We start from the raw sequence: 14,367 nt of genomic DNA on the forward strand, positions 1-14,367 counted from the left end.
CCTACGAGGAGAGGCTGAGGGAGCTGGGGTTGTTCAACCTGGAGAAGAGGAGGCTCAGGGGAGACCTCATCACTCTCTACAACTCCCTGAAAGGAGGTTTTAGCCAGGTAGGGGTTGGTCTCTTCTCCCAGGCAACTATCAGCAAGACAAGAGAGCGTGGTCTTAAGCTGTGCCAGGGGAGGTTTAGGTTAGATATTAGGAAGAAATTCTTTACAGAAAGGATAATCAGGCATTGGAATGGGCTGCCCAGGGAAATGGTGGATTCTCCATCCCTGGAGGTTTTTAAGATAAGACTGGATGTGGCAATGTCATAGGTTATAAAAGCCAAGGGGGAATTTTTCCTCCCCTGCCCCACTGTAAGAAAGATGGAGTTCGAACGGGAAGGGGAAGCGGGGCGATTAGCTTTACAAAAGATCTAGCTGTCCTCCTCACAAAGGGAGAGAACAATTTCGGGTTTCTCTCTAGAACGGAGACGGGATCTGTGTGCGTGCATTTGGAAAAAAAGCCTTGAGGCCGGTTTTTCTTGCTCTCGACCTGGTCAGTCCTGACCACTCACCTCGGCTTGCTTGCACACTCCCCTTGCCTCCAGCCCGAACCTGCTGTGATTTCATTGGAGAGTTTTGTGCTCATTGGGAGAAAGGGAGGAGCCTTGAAACACTGTCAGCCGAGGACAACAGTGAGTTCTGTGGGGGTGGACTGCTCTTCTTTTCCCCTTCTTCCACTGGGGGAGGGCCCCAATTTTTTGGCTTCTCCAGTGATCCGAGACCCCCCACGTGGTAACCGCCAGAGCCCAACAGTGCCCCTGCAGGCCACCACAGAGAACTGCAGGCTCTGCACCTCCGGTGATCCAACAGTGCCCCCTGCCAACTGTGATTAGAACCGCGCTAAAGGACAGAGAAGTATCAGACTGTTTCCTTTTTTTTTTTTTTTTTGATAGGGACTTTTGGGTACAAGACTATTGTCTAGTTGTTTTTGTGTTCTCTTACTGTCTTTGCCAACATACATATATCTTTTAATAAAGGGTTGTTATATCTTCCTTTTTTTCCATAATCGCTCCACTGGAGCCTCTTAATTTTGGATTTACAATTGCTGAGAGAGAGGAGTTTGATCTGTCTCATAACTCATCCTCCTTAGCAAACATTCCAGTCTCTTCAAACTGAGACAGGCACTTAGTGCCATGGTCTAGTAACCACGGTGGTAGTGGATCAAGGGTTGGACTTGATGATCTCGGAGGTCCCTTCCAACCCAACTGATTCTATGATTCTATGAGTCTATAATTCTTGGAGAGGTATTCTTGAAGTATTCAATCTGCCAACTCAGTAGGTGCAGCAAGAAAATACAATAGCTGACTCAGGCCTTTGCTCTTTTATGGCTTTGAGGTAGCTTGGCCAAGTTGCTGCTGTACATTTCTGGGCCATAAGTCAGAGTTCTCAAAGCAGTGGCTCTTGCTGACCTCTCTGTTCAAACTTGGCTGAGCCAATTTGGGGTTGAGGGCTTGGTTTTTCCTCACTGGTACATTCAAACTTGCCACCTTCTGCTACTTGCTGGTTCCAGCCTGACCCAGATCAGGTCTTAAGGCCAAGCAATGAAGATACCAACAGCAAAGTGTATATACAGGGAAGGGTTTTCTGATGCTCCTGGACATTGTCACTTTTATGTTTTTTTTCCATGAATAACCAGCCAGGGTTTGAGCCCATTTTGGAAAAAAAGAAAAGAGGAAACATCATTGTTGAATTTCATGAACTTTTACCTCCGACAAATCATCCTTTGCATTGCTCTGTCTAGGAAACAGCCATTAGATCTATTTTTGTTTGTTTGTTTGTTTGTGGTGTACATACTTTAGAAGTTGATACCATTGATGTAAAGTGGTGGCAAGAAAGTAGGAAAGAAGTCAGCCCTGGTTTTATTTGTGTCTCTGGCCTTTGAGCAATGAGAGTTATTTTCTGTTTGCTTTCTCGTACCTAAAACACAAGACTTCAGAATGAAGATGGTCCTGTAGCAGTCCATTACACACATTATTGTGGTGTGTGACAAACACCAGAATTAAGGGAAGAGTGAGAGAGGCTGAGGAAGGACTACGTAGATAAAGAAGACAAAGTAGATACAGAGCACAAGGGGAAAGTAGTTGGGAGAACAGTAGTATGCTGTAAAGTAAGAGGAATGAGATTCTGACAGTAAGGACCCAAATCACCTTTGTATATTTGGAGCTGTTTGGGATGCTAATTGCTTGGTGATGCTGGGCAAAAGAGCATTTGAAAGAGAAGTTGTATCCATAATACAAGATTTATGCTTTTTGGTCCAATTTTATGACATACCCGTGTTCCTTAATTGATTGTTGAGTCCATCCTGCTATTCATGGCTCCCTTGCTTCTGGAGAAGGAAAAGATTACAGGTCACATGAAACAGAGGACTAAACAAAAACAAAATGGAGAATCAGTCTTCCTTTCAACCTTTTGCAACAAGTATGAAGGAGAAAGTTTGAATGGAATTTCAGAACTTCATTAGCTACTCTTGTAACGTGGCACTAAACCCAGATGTACTATGGACAAAGGTCTGCAGAGAAGATTTTGGTTCAGTAAGAACTTAATTGATTTCTGAATAACTAAATAACATGGTTATTACTAATCACTAAATTATTACTAATTACTTATTACCAATTATTAAATAACATGGTTATTACCATGTCATTAAATAACGCGACTATTGACTAATGTTAGAGCCACCATGGAATTGTTCTACAGTGATCCTTTCGTGATCTTGAATATTCTTCCTCTGCCTTAAAACAATTTCAGTTCCATCTCTTTAAACTCTTCCGTATCCTTCACAGCTATCTTGCTCATTCTTGTTTAGGACCATTCAGATAAAAAAATTACCTTTCACTAGAAATGGTGTGTTCTGCATCCCCTACCATCTCAGGAAAGGCTCCATTTTTGTTCCTTTTCTGGTGCTGCTTACTTTTCAAATTCAACTGTTGAATAATTAAATTATAGACTTTTAGAGTTGCCTAATCGTGTGCCATAAGCACAGGGATTTGCGTATGAGATCAGTGCCCCAAATGTCCTTATTTAGTCTGCTATTCCAACTGGTTTTGTACTCCTGACTAATACCTGATTGCTGCAATCGATGATTGAGTGAATATACTTTTCTTTATGAATAGTTTGTCGATGTCCTAGGATCCTCTGGGACAAAGGCAGCTGCATCTATATAAGGTGATAATAGTATTTTCCATCTTATCAGAGAAAAGTCCACAGCTGGGGACATATTAAAGCAATATTTTCAGCTCTCCACATTCCCAGTAGTTTAAATTGAAAAACCAAATATAAAATTGAAGACTAAAAATAGCTTCCCCCCACCTCGATTCATGATATTATAAAGAACCTCCTACATTACCTCCTTCTCTCAAAGCCATAATGATCTTTAAAGGCCAATTCTAATGATCTTTATATCCAGTCTAGATTTTATTAACTGAAACAGGGTCATTCTTCTGGAAGTTTTCTTCAACAGGCAAATAGAGCTCACTGATGTGATTTTTTGGGTCTTTGTCCAAGATTTTCCTAGTTTCACTTCTCTGCACCAAGAGGTTCTTCTTCCTTCTACAGAGCAGTGAGATAGGGCCAGACAAATCTACATTGCAGCAATTTTTTCGAAACATTTCATGCTCTGTGCCAAAACCATGCACTTATGTCAACGCAACTATTCAGTAGGATAACTGATCACCTGTATTATCTGGGGATGCTTGAAGGCAGTGGATTTTAGGCCTTCTTATATAAGGTTACTGCAAATACAGAAGCTATCTAAGCCAAATCTGTACACATAACTTTTGGCAAATAGAGAAGGAGGGTGGTTCTTTGAACTCATGAATTCTGGACTCAACTCTGAAATTTGTCATATGCTTCATACACTTTTCAGCAAACTATTTGGATTAATTTCCATATATGGAAAATTGAGATAACATTAATTATATTCTCATTTGCTGACCTATCCTTTATCTTCGGATGTTGCGTAAGTGACCCTAAAAATTTCCTGTTTATTATGCATGCAATATATAGGAAAAAGGGTCCTGGCTTGGTTAGCAAGTCCTGTCATCCAGTAATTCTCATGGCTGGGATTCGATAACTCAGTGTCCATGACATTAATTATTCATATACATTTGTCATTCACAGATTGTTCTTCTTACTCACTTCAGCAAAAGTAGTTTAATGCAATTTCATCTTGCTTGACAGAGAAAGATAAAACTAGGCCAAACTAATGTTTCTGTTAATATGCTGTAATGAAAAGGCATTCTGCATTCTCATCCTGTTTTCCACTGTGGTTCAACACATTTCATTGCTCATTTTATGACATGACTGCTAGAGTTGCACTGAAATCAGAGCAGTTGCATTCAGATTTTCAGAATTGGTTGGGTATTGGAAATTTTTATATGGCTTTTAAGCACTACTACATCTGAAAATTAGGCTTTTAATATAATTTTTGATCTATTTATTTAAATAATTATTTATTTCTTTAGAAACATTGCAAATGTCTTTGTTGCAGGTTAGTATATCTTTGTGCTAAAAATCAGCCAGTTTTGACTATTTAAGATTAAGTTGCTTTGATGGTTTTTGTTATAGAGTGTAAAGGATTTTTCCCACCAAGTTTTCTGCTGAAAAAAATTCCACAGATCAAAGCATCAACTGACATGCTGATAAAACTTCTTTTACGTTCTCCTTGCATTTTTTCAAACCTGGGGGAAAAAAAAGCTTGTGTTCTTTTAGGGTGTTGAATGCTTTATCAGTGCATAGAGAATAATTATATTTGCAAAATTGCAGAGTGCTTTTTAAATAGACTCACAACATTGCTGTCCTTTCCTTAAGTTTTGGTTTTGGGAAGTGAATGTTACTCCCTTTTTTTTTTTTTTTTTTTTTTAAGAGCACTTCCAAGCCACATGGCTAGTCATCTGTTACTGCCACATGGAGCCAAATCTGCAAACATTTCTGTTTCTGCCTCCTGCATATTTTCAGGGTCTAGTAGGTTATTTTTCATAGTTACAAAACTTGACATGTGTTGCTGCACAAATGGTAGATTTGGAAATATCTTCTACCATTTTTAGCGTGTACTCAGGCTTACATTTCTGCATCATTCTCACTGTCTGGAAAGTCAGTTATTGTTGGTCCATATTTGGTATGTGCATAGTTTGCATAAGGTATAGTGTGCATAGTTGGTGTAATGCAGAGCAAAGCAGCCTAAGATGAAATCTTTGGATCAAGAAGAGGATTTTACTCAACTGCATTTGAAAAATGCCTAAGGAAATCACTGGTCAATTGAGAATACACTATTTCTGTATTAAGCAGTTTCCTGTTACAACACCCTTTTTTGTTGTCTTTCATTGTGCTTATATAACCTCTGCACTATTAGCTTCAGTAGAGACAGATTGCCCCTTGCTACTAAGGATTTTCTTTTTTTTTTTTGTCTATTGCTATTAAGGATTTTTCCAAGGCCTTTGTACCTTAACATTCCCTTGCAGTGAGATACATGGCAAAATAATTTTGTAGCTGTTTACACAAGACCAGGCATAGATTTTAATACTGTTTTATAGTTCTTTGGAGCCAATTGTGTGAACATTTTTATTTTTGTCAAATAAGGTTCAATTGTGTTATTTTCATTTCATTAAACATCTTTTCTGTAGCAGTAGGTTCTGTATGCCAAGTGGTATTTTAGACTTTTTAAAAAGTTACTGTCTAGCAGGTGGTTCGTGGTATGTCAGCAATTTTGCAGTAATTTCACATTTTTGTGTTACTGGTTTGTGTTATTGATATGCAACAAATGGGAAGTAATTTAAGCTGGTTTAGCCCTCAGTTAAGGAAGATTCTGGTAAGAGACTCTTCACATAGAAATTTTATAAGTTAAGGAGATGAATCACAGAATCATAGAATGACAGAATAGTTTGGAATGGGAGGTAAATTTAAGGGTCATCTAGTCCAACCTTACTGAAGGAGCAGTGATATCTTAAACAAGATGAAGATGAAGAACAGACAAAGGAGGGAAAAAAAGATTTCAGTGACTTAACGCAGCATGCTGTGTATTCCATGATTTTTTTTTAACTGTGTTTTTGAACACAAGATAAATGATATGTAGGAAGTGAAGAAAAATACAGACAAGCTGTGAACTTTTTTCAGTTACATTATATCAATTTTGTAATATCTGTATTCCACAAAAATATATTTGGCACATATGTGTGTTTAAGTTTCCTATACCTTTAAATCCACAATTAACAAAAGTATCTAGATGTCATTTAGGTATGCAACAGGTTTCTCAAAATCTGGTTAGAAATCATGCTACTTTTCTATGATTTTAGGTCAAATGAAGTTAATCAAAGTCTCAAGACCTACAAAGGTCTACATAGTACTTGTCTACAGCTGAAATTTCTGACTTTCTGTCCCTCGATAGTCCATGAGAAGAGACTAGCATTTCTAGGCCCACTTCACCTCTTCCTAATTTATATAACTAAAATGAGATTGTTAAAACTTGCCTTTAGAGTCCCTGTTTCTGTCTAGTGACTATAAAGGAAAGTTACCCTGCCTAGTTTGCATAGAAAACTGTATATTATATGTCTAAAACTAAATGAACAGAATTTTAAACTCAGGAATCACTTTTCACATCAATGTGATACTTTTCACCATCTAAAGAAATTAGAATAGCAGAAAATACACAGGCAGTTTGAATATATAGTCCTATTACTTAATGTGACATTTCTTTCTTTAAAATGTTGCTGCTAATGAAATGATACAGAGAAGCTTGTCAAAGCAATGTCTCATAAAATGAGAGATGTTATTTAATAGAATTTTGATTCCTTGACTTGCTGTTTTCTTTTTCTAAAAGACTGCTTTTTGAATATAATTTTGAGTGTGAGAGGAACAGGAAGTGATAAATACTTAATTCCTGTTTGAAAATTAACCATGTGATATTTCTAAGGGTAGTTATTCAAGTGTTGTTTATTTGGTTTAACTGTAGAGCACTGTAACATCTCAGAGACCTCCCAAAGCCAGATGATTATAGACTTTTTATTTCTACACATTTCATTTTGAGATCTAAGATGGGGTGTTTCTACATAGCAGGTCATGAAGGAGAAGGTTTCCTTACTTGGAAGTTATTTTTTAGATGAGTTACACATAACTAATTCTGATTAAGAAGTTAGTATTGCAATTATTATTGTGTGACTTTTTTGGTATTCTTATATTGTATCATTTCCATGCTTTTTTCTGATGCTTTCAGGAATTGTTGCTAGTTAGATGTGGAATGTCTGGCAAACTTTGTATTGTTTACTTTGGATGGTAGAGATCATATTTAGAAATCAGTATTTCTAGAATACCATTTATCCTCAGAGAACAGTGATTTGTGAGTGGAAAGGCACACCTTCTCTTTAAGTAAAAATAACTTTCAGCTTTTTTATTCATTGTACTTCACTTTGGAAGCTGAAGGTTTTATTCTTATATTATAACTTTGGATGAAAGGAAATATCAAACAAAGCTATCAGAGAGTTCTACAGTTCATTGTTCTTTGTGTGTCTTTACTTGTTAATTTTCAATAATAACTTTACCAGTAGGATCACTAACTCTTTCTGTTGTATTATTGGCAGATCTTTTGCCAAGGTTGCAGTCATACCAATAATCAGGGGCTTACATAATTCTGTACTAATCTGTAGGTTCTTTTTCAAGAATCCATATATTACACATGAGTATTCTTCTAATGTCTTGAACAATCATTATCTTCTGCAATACTATGGATTAGCTTTTACTTTTGGCACAAAGTTAATGTGAGTATATGCTGCTTTCTCAGATGATTATTCCTCTGTGACTGCTGTGCTTATTGTCTAAGTAGCTTTGTATTATTTTTTGAAGTTCTGTAACTACCAATAATGCAATGGTACATGCCCCTAAATGATTTCTTTCTCATCTGGATGTGTTCCTCTACCCCTGATTATTTTCCTTTATGTTTCATATATGCTAGTAGATATTTCAGTTACCTTATGGTGTCTACTATAGTACCAGACATCAGTGTTTAGGCAGCCAAACCCTGCCTTTTTCTGCGTGTTCTCAGCAAACAGAACAAACAGATTTTTTTCTCTTCTGGAAATGAGAGAAAAAGATCATTTTGGCCTTCTGATTTATGGCCTCTACAGATCCATGGTTTAGCCTGATGTTCCAGCATGCTATGACTCCCCTGAAGCTCATGCACCAGCCTTCCATCCCTTTTCCTTTTCCATTCAGAAAGAGTGACTACGTTTTATAATATTCTTTCCTTTGGGCAAGTGTGTTACAGGGAGAAGAGAAAGCTGTGTATTTTGCGGACTATGGACGGCAGGAGTTTCGGAACGCACGCAGACGATCAATATGATCAGGTGATGTTCAATTTATTATTTAAATGAGTTAACTTTTATACAGTTTAGTTTTTTCCGGGTACATGATCACAACAAGGTGATTGGATAGCTCAGTCTGTGCACGCGTCTCATGCCTTCGGTTCATTGGTTCTGGTGCTCTGTCCATGCGGCCTGACATCAGGCCCACCCAAAGTCCCTCCTATCGATCTGCCTTCAGGGGCTTTCCGAGATTTACCAGGTGTCCCTTTATCTCTAGTTTTCCCACAACTTTCAACTAGAAACACACGATTTTCTCATACCTTACAACTATAAACATACAGTATTCACAAAGCTAACAACTATAAACTCACATAGTTTCACACAGTCTGCAAATATAAACACCACACAGCTTGCAACCTCCAAAGTTATCTCAAGCGAGGCCTAGTGCTTCTTAAAAATATGAATTCTTCATAATGTGTCCATTTTCCTGCAAATACTCTGCAGTGGACAGTAAGTTAAGAGTTGTTTTAGATATGTAATATTTTTAGAGATTTTTTCCTGAAATTTATTTTCACTTTGAAAGTCTGTGATTAATTTACGGCAATTTTATTTTTATTATTTCTTTTTTCTATCTCTTTTTCACCTTGTCCCCTCCATGCTATCCTTATTTATTTGCATTATAGTGACTCCTACAGAATACATGCAGGATCTCAAGCTTCATTTATCAGACATCACACAGAGATCCCTGCTCTAAAGCTTAAATCAGGAAACAGAAAACAGAATCAGAAAGCATGAACTATATTCCTAGTTAAAAATTCAGATTTTTTCACTTTGCTTATATATGACAAACATCATAGGAGTTATATTTAAAATGTATACTTTTTAGCAGACTGTTCAACCTGACCATCTTCATTTGCCAGTTACTCTTAGATATCTTCTTCTTCAAGTTCTGTAAGCTTTGAATTTTCTTAAGGCTTTCTTAATGAGAAAGCAGGGCTTTTAAAAGAGTAGAATTTGTATTTTCTTTGATTTAAAAGTCTGTTATCTTTCCTCACAGTAATGTATTCTAATGTAATTCAAAATGACTGATACTCATAATTCTACAGAGGTTTTTGGTTTCCAGAGCTACATAGTGTTTCTGTAGAAACACTGCTTTTCTTTCAGTCTTTTGCAATAGTAGGTTTTCTGTAAGACCAAATTACTATTTTATTTTCTGAGAATGAGGCATTCATCATGTTTTACTGTGTCTTAATTTATGAACACAGTCACTTTTGAAGAAATTAGTGGATTTTTCATTGATGTTTTGTCATTGAATCACAGAAATGTTTAGGTTGGAAAGGCCTCCTTTAGATCAAGCCCAGTGCCACTGCTCAAGCAGGGTAAGCAAAAGCAGATGGAATTTCATGTTTTTTAATTTCTGCCCATTACCTCTTGTCGCCTCAGTGGGCACTAGTGTGAAGAGTCTGGATGCCTCTTCTTCCTTGTCTCCCATCAGGTATTTATACACATTGACAAGATCTCCCTGAGGCTTCTCTATGCTGAACAGTCCCATCTTTCTCAGTCTCTTCTGGTATGAAACGAGTTCCAGTCCCTTAGTCATCTTTGTGGCCCTGCTCTGGAGTCACTCCAGTAAGTTCATGTCTGTCTTGTACTGGGAAGCATTGGGCTCAGCACTCCAGATGTGGCCTCACCAGGCCTTGACCTGCTGGCAGCACTTTTCCTGGTGCAACCCAGGAAGCTGCTGACTTTCTTTGCCATGACAACACCTTTCCTGCCTCAGGGTCAGCACTGTTGTCCACCAGGACCCCCAGGTCCTTGTCTGCCTTGTCAGTTGTTTTTCAGTCAGTCAACCCCCAGCATGTACTGATGCATGGCATTATTCCTCCCCAGGGGCAGGACTTTGCTTTTCCATCTTTTCAACTTCATGAGGTTACTCTCATCTGATGTCTCCAACCTGTTCTGACAGCATACCAATCTGGACTACCAGCCACTCCTCCCGGTTTTGTATTATTTGTGAACTTTTTGAAGGTGCACTCTGCCCTGCCATCCAGTTAATTAAAAAAGGATAAAAAGCATAGGCCCCTGTATTGACTACTGGAACACGCCACTAGTGACTTCCTTCCAACTGGACTTCTTGCAGCTGATCACAACCCTCACAACAACTGTTCAGCCAGTTGTTAATCCATCCATCTATCTATCTATCTATCTATCTATCTATCTCTCTATCTGTCGCAATTTTACTCTGGCTCAATTTTTCAAACCCCCACAAAATTACTAAAAAGGTGAGGGAGGTTTTACAGAGGCAAAACATACTCAACGTGAGGGAACAATATTAAAATTTATTGCTAACAGAATAAAAACTATAGAATAATATATACAACAATTCTAACTAGTTTTTCCTATGATGACAAACCCATGTATTTACAAAACCACCCCTCCTCCCCCCCACATTACTTCAGGGGGAAGAAATCTTTTTTTTTATTCTCAGGGCTATAGCTCTTCCAAATTAATTCTGCAGCACTTGAAAGTTTCTCTTCTGTTGTCTCTAGGGCGATAGCTCCAATTCACCATAGTTTGAAAATCTCTTTCTCTCTCTCTCTTCTATAAGGTGCAGGGGTCTCAGTACCCCACCTCTAACTGCTTGGCTCCCACCAAGGGCTTATCCATGGGCTTTGGGGGGACGCCTGTTTCACCATGTCTTCACCACGAATTACAGGGAGTTAAAGCTCAAAGTCTCTTCCCTGCCATGTGGAGGTCCCTGCCCGGGGATAAATCTTCGGGGGAGAAACCCCTCCAAGTTTGGGGGCCACCCTTCCCCAGGCCAAAAGTTCTGGGGTTCAGTTCAGTCCTACTCCAAAATGTTCCAGCTTGGCTTTCCTCTCTGCTCCGCCCCACATGCTGCGTGCTGCTACCACTGCCCCTTCAAAGGGGCCTCTCTGTTCCGAGCTGCTGCTGGAGCCCGGGCGGCTCTTCCACAGAGGTTTGCTTCTCCAGGCCCGCTTTGGGCCCGCTCCACTCCATGTGCTGTGTGCTGCTGCCGCAGGCACTGCAGGGCCCGGGCTGTAGTTGCTGCCCCCTCGCAGGGGCCCGGCCCGTTCGTCTCGCTGTGGCTTTTTCTGCTCTGGCGTCCTGGGCTGGGCTGGGTGCAGCGGGACGTCTGCGCTCTGCTATGCACCTCAGCCAGGGGCTCTGGTCTCAGCTCCAGTTGCCCCCTTCTCCTGCCTTGGTGGGGAAGGCAAGACTGCCTGAAGCTTTTCTCTCCCTCTGCTAGGAATTTCTTCTGTGCTCTGCTGCACGTCTCGGCCATCACTGCTGCCCCCACTCACAAGTGGGGGGAAATGGTTGGGAACCGCCCCAGCCCTGGCCATGGTGCCGCACTGCCGGGCTAGGGCTGGGGGGCCCGGGGCACCCCGGGCTTGGGGGCCCCTCAGCCACCCTCATGGCTGTAAATTCCTCTGTACAATAAGTGCTTCTCTTCCGGCTCTGTTAAATATGTCATTTCCCAGAGGCATTATCAAGCTTTCAATTGGCTCAGCACCAGGAAACCCTCTTGGAATTAAGCATTTTCAGCCCCAGGGAGGGGACCTAGTAAAATCACGACATCTTTCTACCCCTCACCTCTGTGAAATTACATATTCACAAAAGTTCTAAATTCTACATTTAACATGCAACCTTCAAAAAACAGAATATAATGAAAATCTCTCTACTAAAAAAATAAAACAACATCATTATAATACTTGACTCTATCCTTTGTGCTTTCACCAAAACTACAGCAAACAGTCTCTACTATGGCCAGTCTTTTGTCTGTGAACTTCTCTCAGTTATCTCAAAAGTTTCATGCCTGCATTCTACACAAAAAAAAATATGTTGTGGTTTTACTCAGGGCGGATTTTAAAATTCCCATAAATTTGCTAAAGGGTGAGAGAAGTTCTCAGACAGGCAAAACAAACTCGGCACGGGGAATAATATTAAAATTTATTGCTAACAGAATAAAAATTATAGAATAATATATACAACAATTCTGACTAGTTTTTCCTATGATGACAAACCCATGTATTTACAAAACAATCCCTCCTCCCCCCACACTATCTATCTATCTATCTAATCTAATCTATCTATCTAATCTATCTATCTATCCATCCGTCAGTCTATTTATCTAACCTGAACTTTGTCAGGTGGTTGATGAGGATGTTATGGGAGACAGTCAGTGTCAACAGCCTTACAAATGTTGAGCTAAGCAACATTCACTCCTCTCGCCTCATCCATCAAGCTAGATGACTATCAGGTTGGCTAAGCATGATTTCCCCTTTGTAAATCCATGCTGACTAGTCCCAGTCATTTTCTTATCCTTCATGAGTTTGGAAATGTTTTCTAGGATTATTTGCTCCATCATCTTATTGGGGACTGAGGTGAACCTGACTGACCTGTAGTTCCCTGATTCTTTACGAGTGCTCTTCTTGAAGATAGGTGTGTCATTTACTCTCTCATAGGCTTCAGGAACCTGTTCCAGATGCCAAAACCTTTCAGAGATAATCAAGGGTAGCCTTGCAGTGACATCAGCAGGTTCCTTCAGTACTTGTGGGTGCAGCCCATCAGGTGGACTCCATCACCTGAGCCTCCTTTTCTGAAGGTATGTCTTCCCTCTGGTCTCAGACTTTTGCTCTGATCTGGGACACCTGGGATTCCTGAAGACTAAGCTTACCAGTAAAGACTGAGGGAAAGAGGCATTGAGAATCTCATCCTTTCTCATGTCATTTGTCATCAATTCCCCTGCCCCATTCAGCAGTGGGCCCATGTTTTCTCTAGTTTTCCTTTTGCTGTTAATGTACTTGTAGAAAGCTTTCTTGTTGCTCTGCACATCCCTCACCAGATTCAACTCCAGGCTGGCCTTGGCATTCCTAATCCACCCCTGCTTCCAGCTCCTGTACACTTCTCTTTATGCCTGAGTTCAGCCAGGAGCTCCTTTCACACCTATGCAGGCCCCCTGCCACCTTTGCTTGATTTCTAACTTGCTGGGGCGGATCTTTCTTGAGCTTGAAGTGGGTGATTCTTGAATATCAACCAGCTCTGCTGGACCACTCTTCTCTCCCATTGTCACATCATTTTATTCAACGGCTGACATTTATTTTTAATAAATTTTTACTACATTTTTAAGATTTTGGTTATAGTAAATTGTTTCCTATTTCTGATGAAGACATTCTGTGTACAAAAAGACTGACTGTTATAATGATTAAAGGGTTTTAGAAGTATTTTAAAATTATTACAGTTATTTAATGTTGCTGTTAGTTTCCTGTCTACACTGCCAGTAATATTAACATGAAAATTCTCTTACACTATTCCTTTACACTACACTGGCAGTCTTCTGACTTTCCCTATCCCATTGAAGGGTCCAACTGGAGAAAGCAATAGGAAATGCAAGATGAACTGTATCTGAACTGGAACCTGGCTTTACCAGAGTGTGTGTCTGTTTTATGTCCAGTTCCTGTGTCTTTCATAAATCAGAAAGCCAAATGTTGGACTTTGGCAGTACTGGTGTGAGATATTTCTTGCATCATAACCCTATGATTAGAAAACTTTAGAAAAAACCAGATTTGCTAAACTGATTTTACCCTTCCAAAGTTTAGAGTATCTCTGGTAGGGTGCACTTTCTATCACTTTTATTGGAGCTTGATCAAGCTACTGTGTGTAGAAGAATTAAAAATTAAAGAAACGAGAGGAAAAAAAATAAAGAGAGATAGATTCTGCAGAAGAAGAGGACATGCTCTGATGAGAGGAAAGGAGTCTTGCATCCTGATCCTCGTTGCCTGTCTTTGTATATTTTATGACTTAAAGACTAAATGTCTTTCAAAAACCTTCTTATCACTGGATTATAGAGTCTACAACATAAGTATACCCATAAAAAGAAGAGACAGTGTAATGGTATAGTGCAATCTAAATAGGTGAGTTAGACAAAGGCTTGAAGAAAATCACAGCTAATTAGTATCATGGTTATCTGGTGCCTGCTAGTTTGAAGTCCTGTTTTATCCAGAAAG

Source organism: Pipra filicauda, unplaced genomic scaffold (assembly GCF_003945595.2).
Source record: "Pipra filicauda isolate LSUMZ 115617 unplaced genomic scaffold, ASM394559v2 scaffold184_size3518187_pilon, whole genome shotgun sequence".
In the NCBI taxonomy this organism is placed as follows: Eukaryota; Metazoa; Chordata; class Aves; order Passeriformes; family Pipridae; genus Pipra; species Pipra filicauda.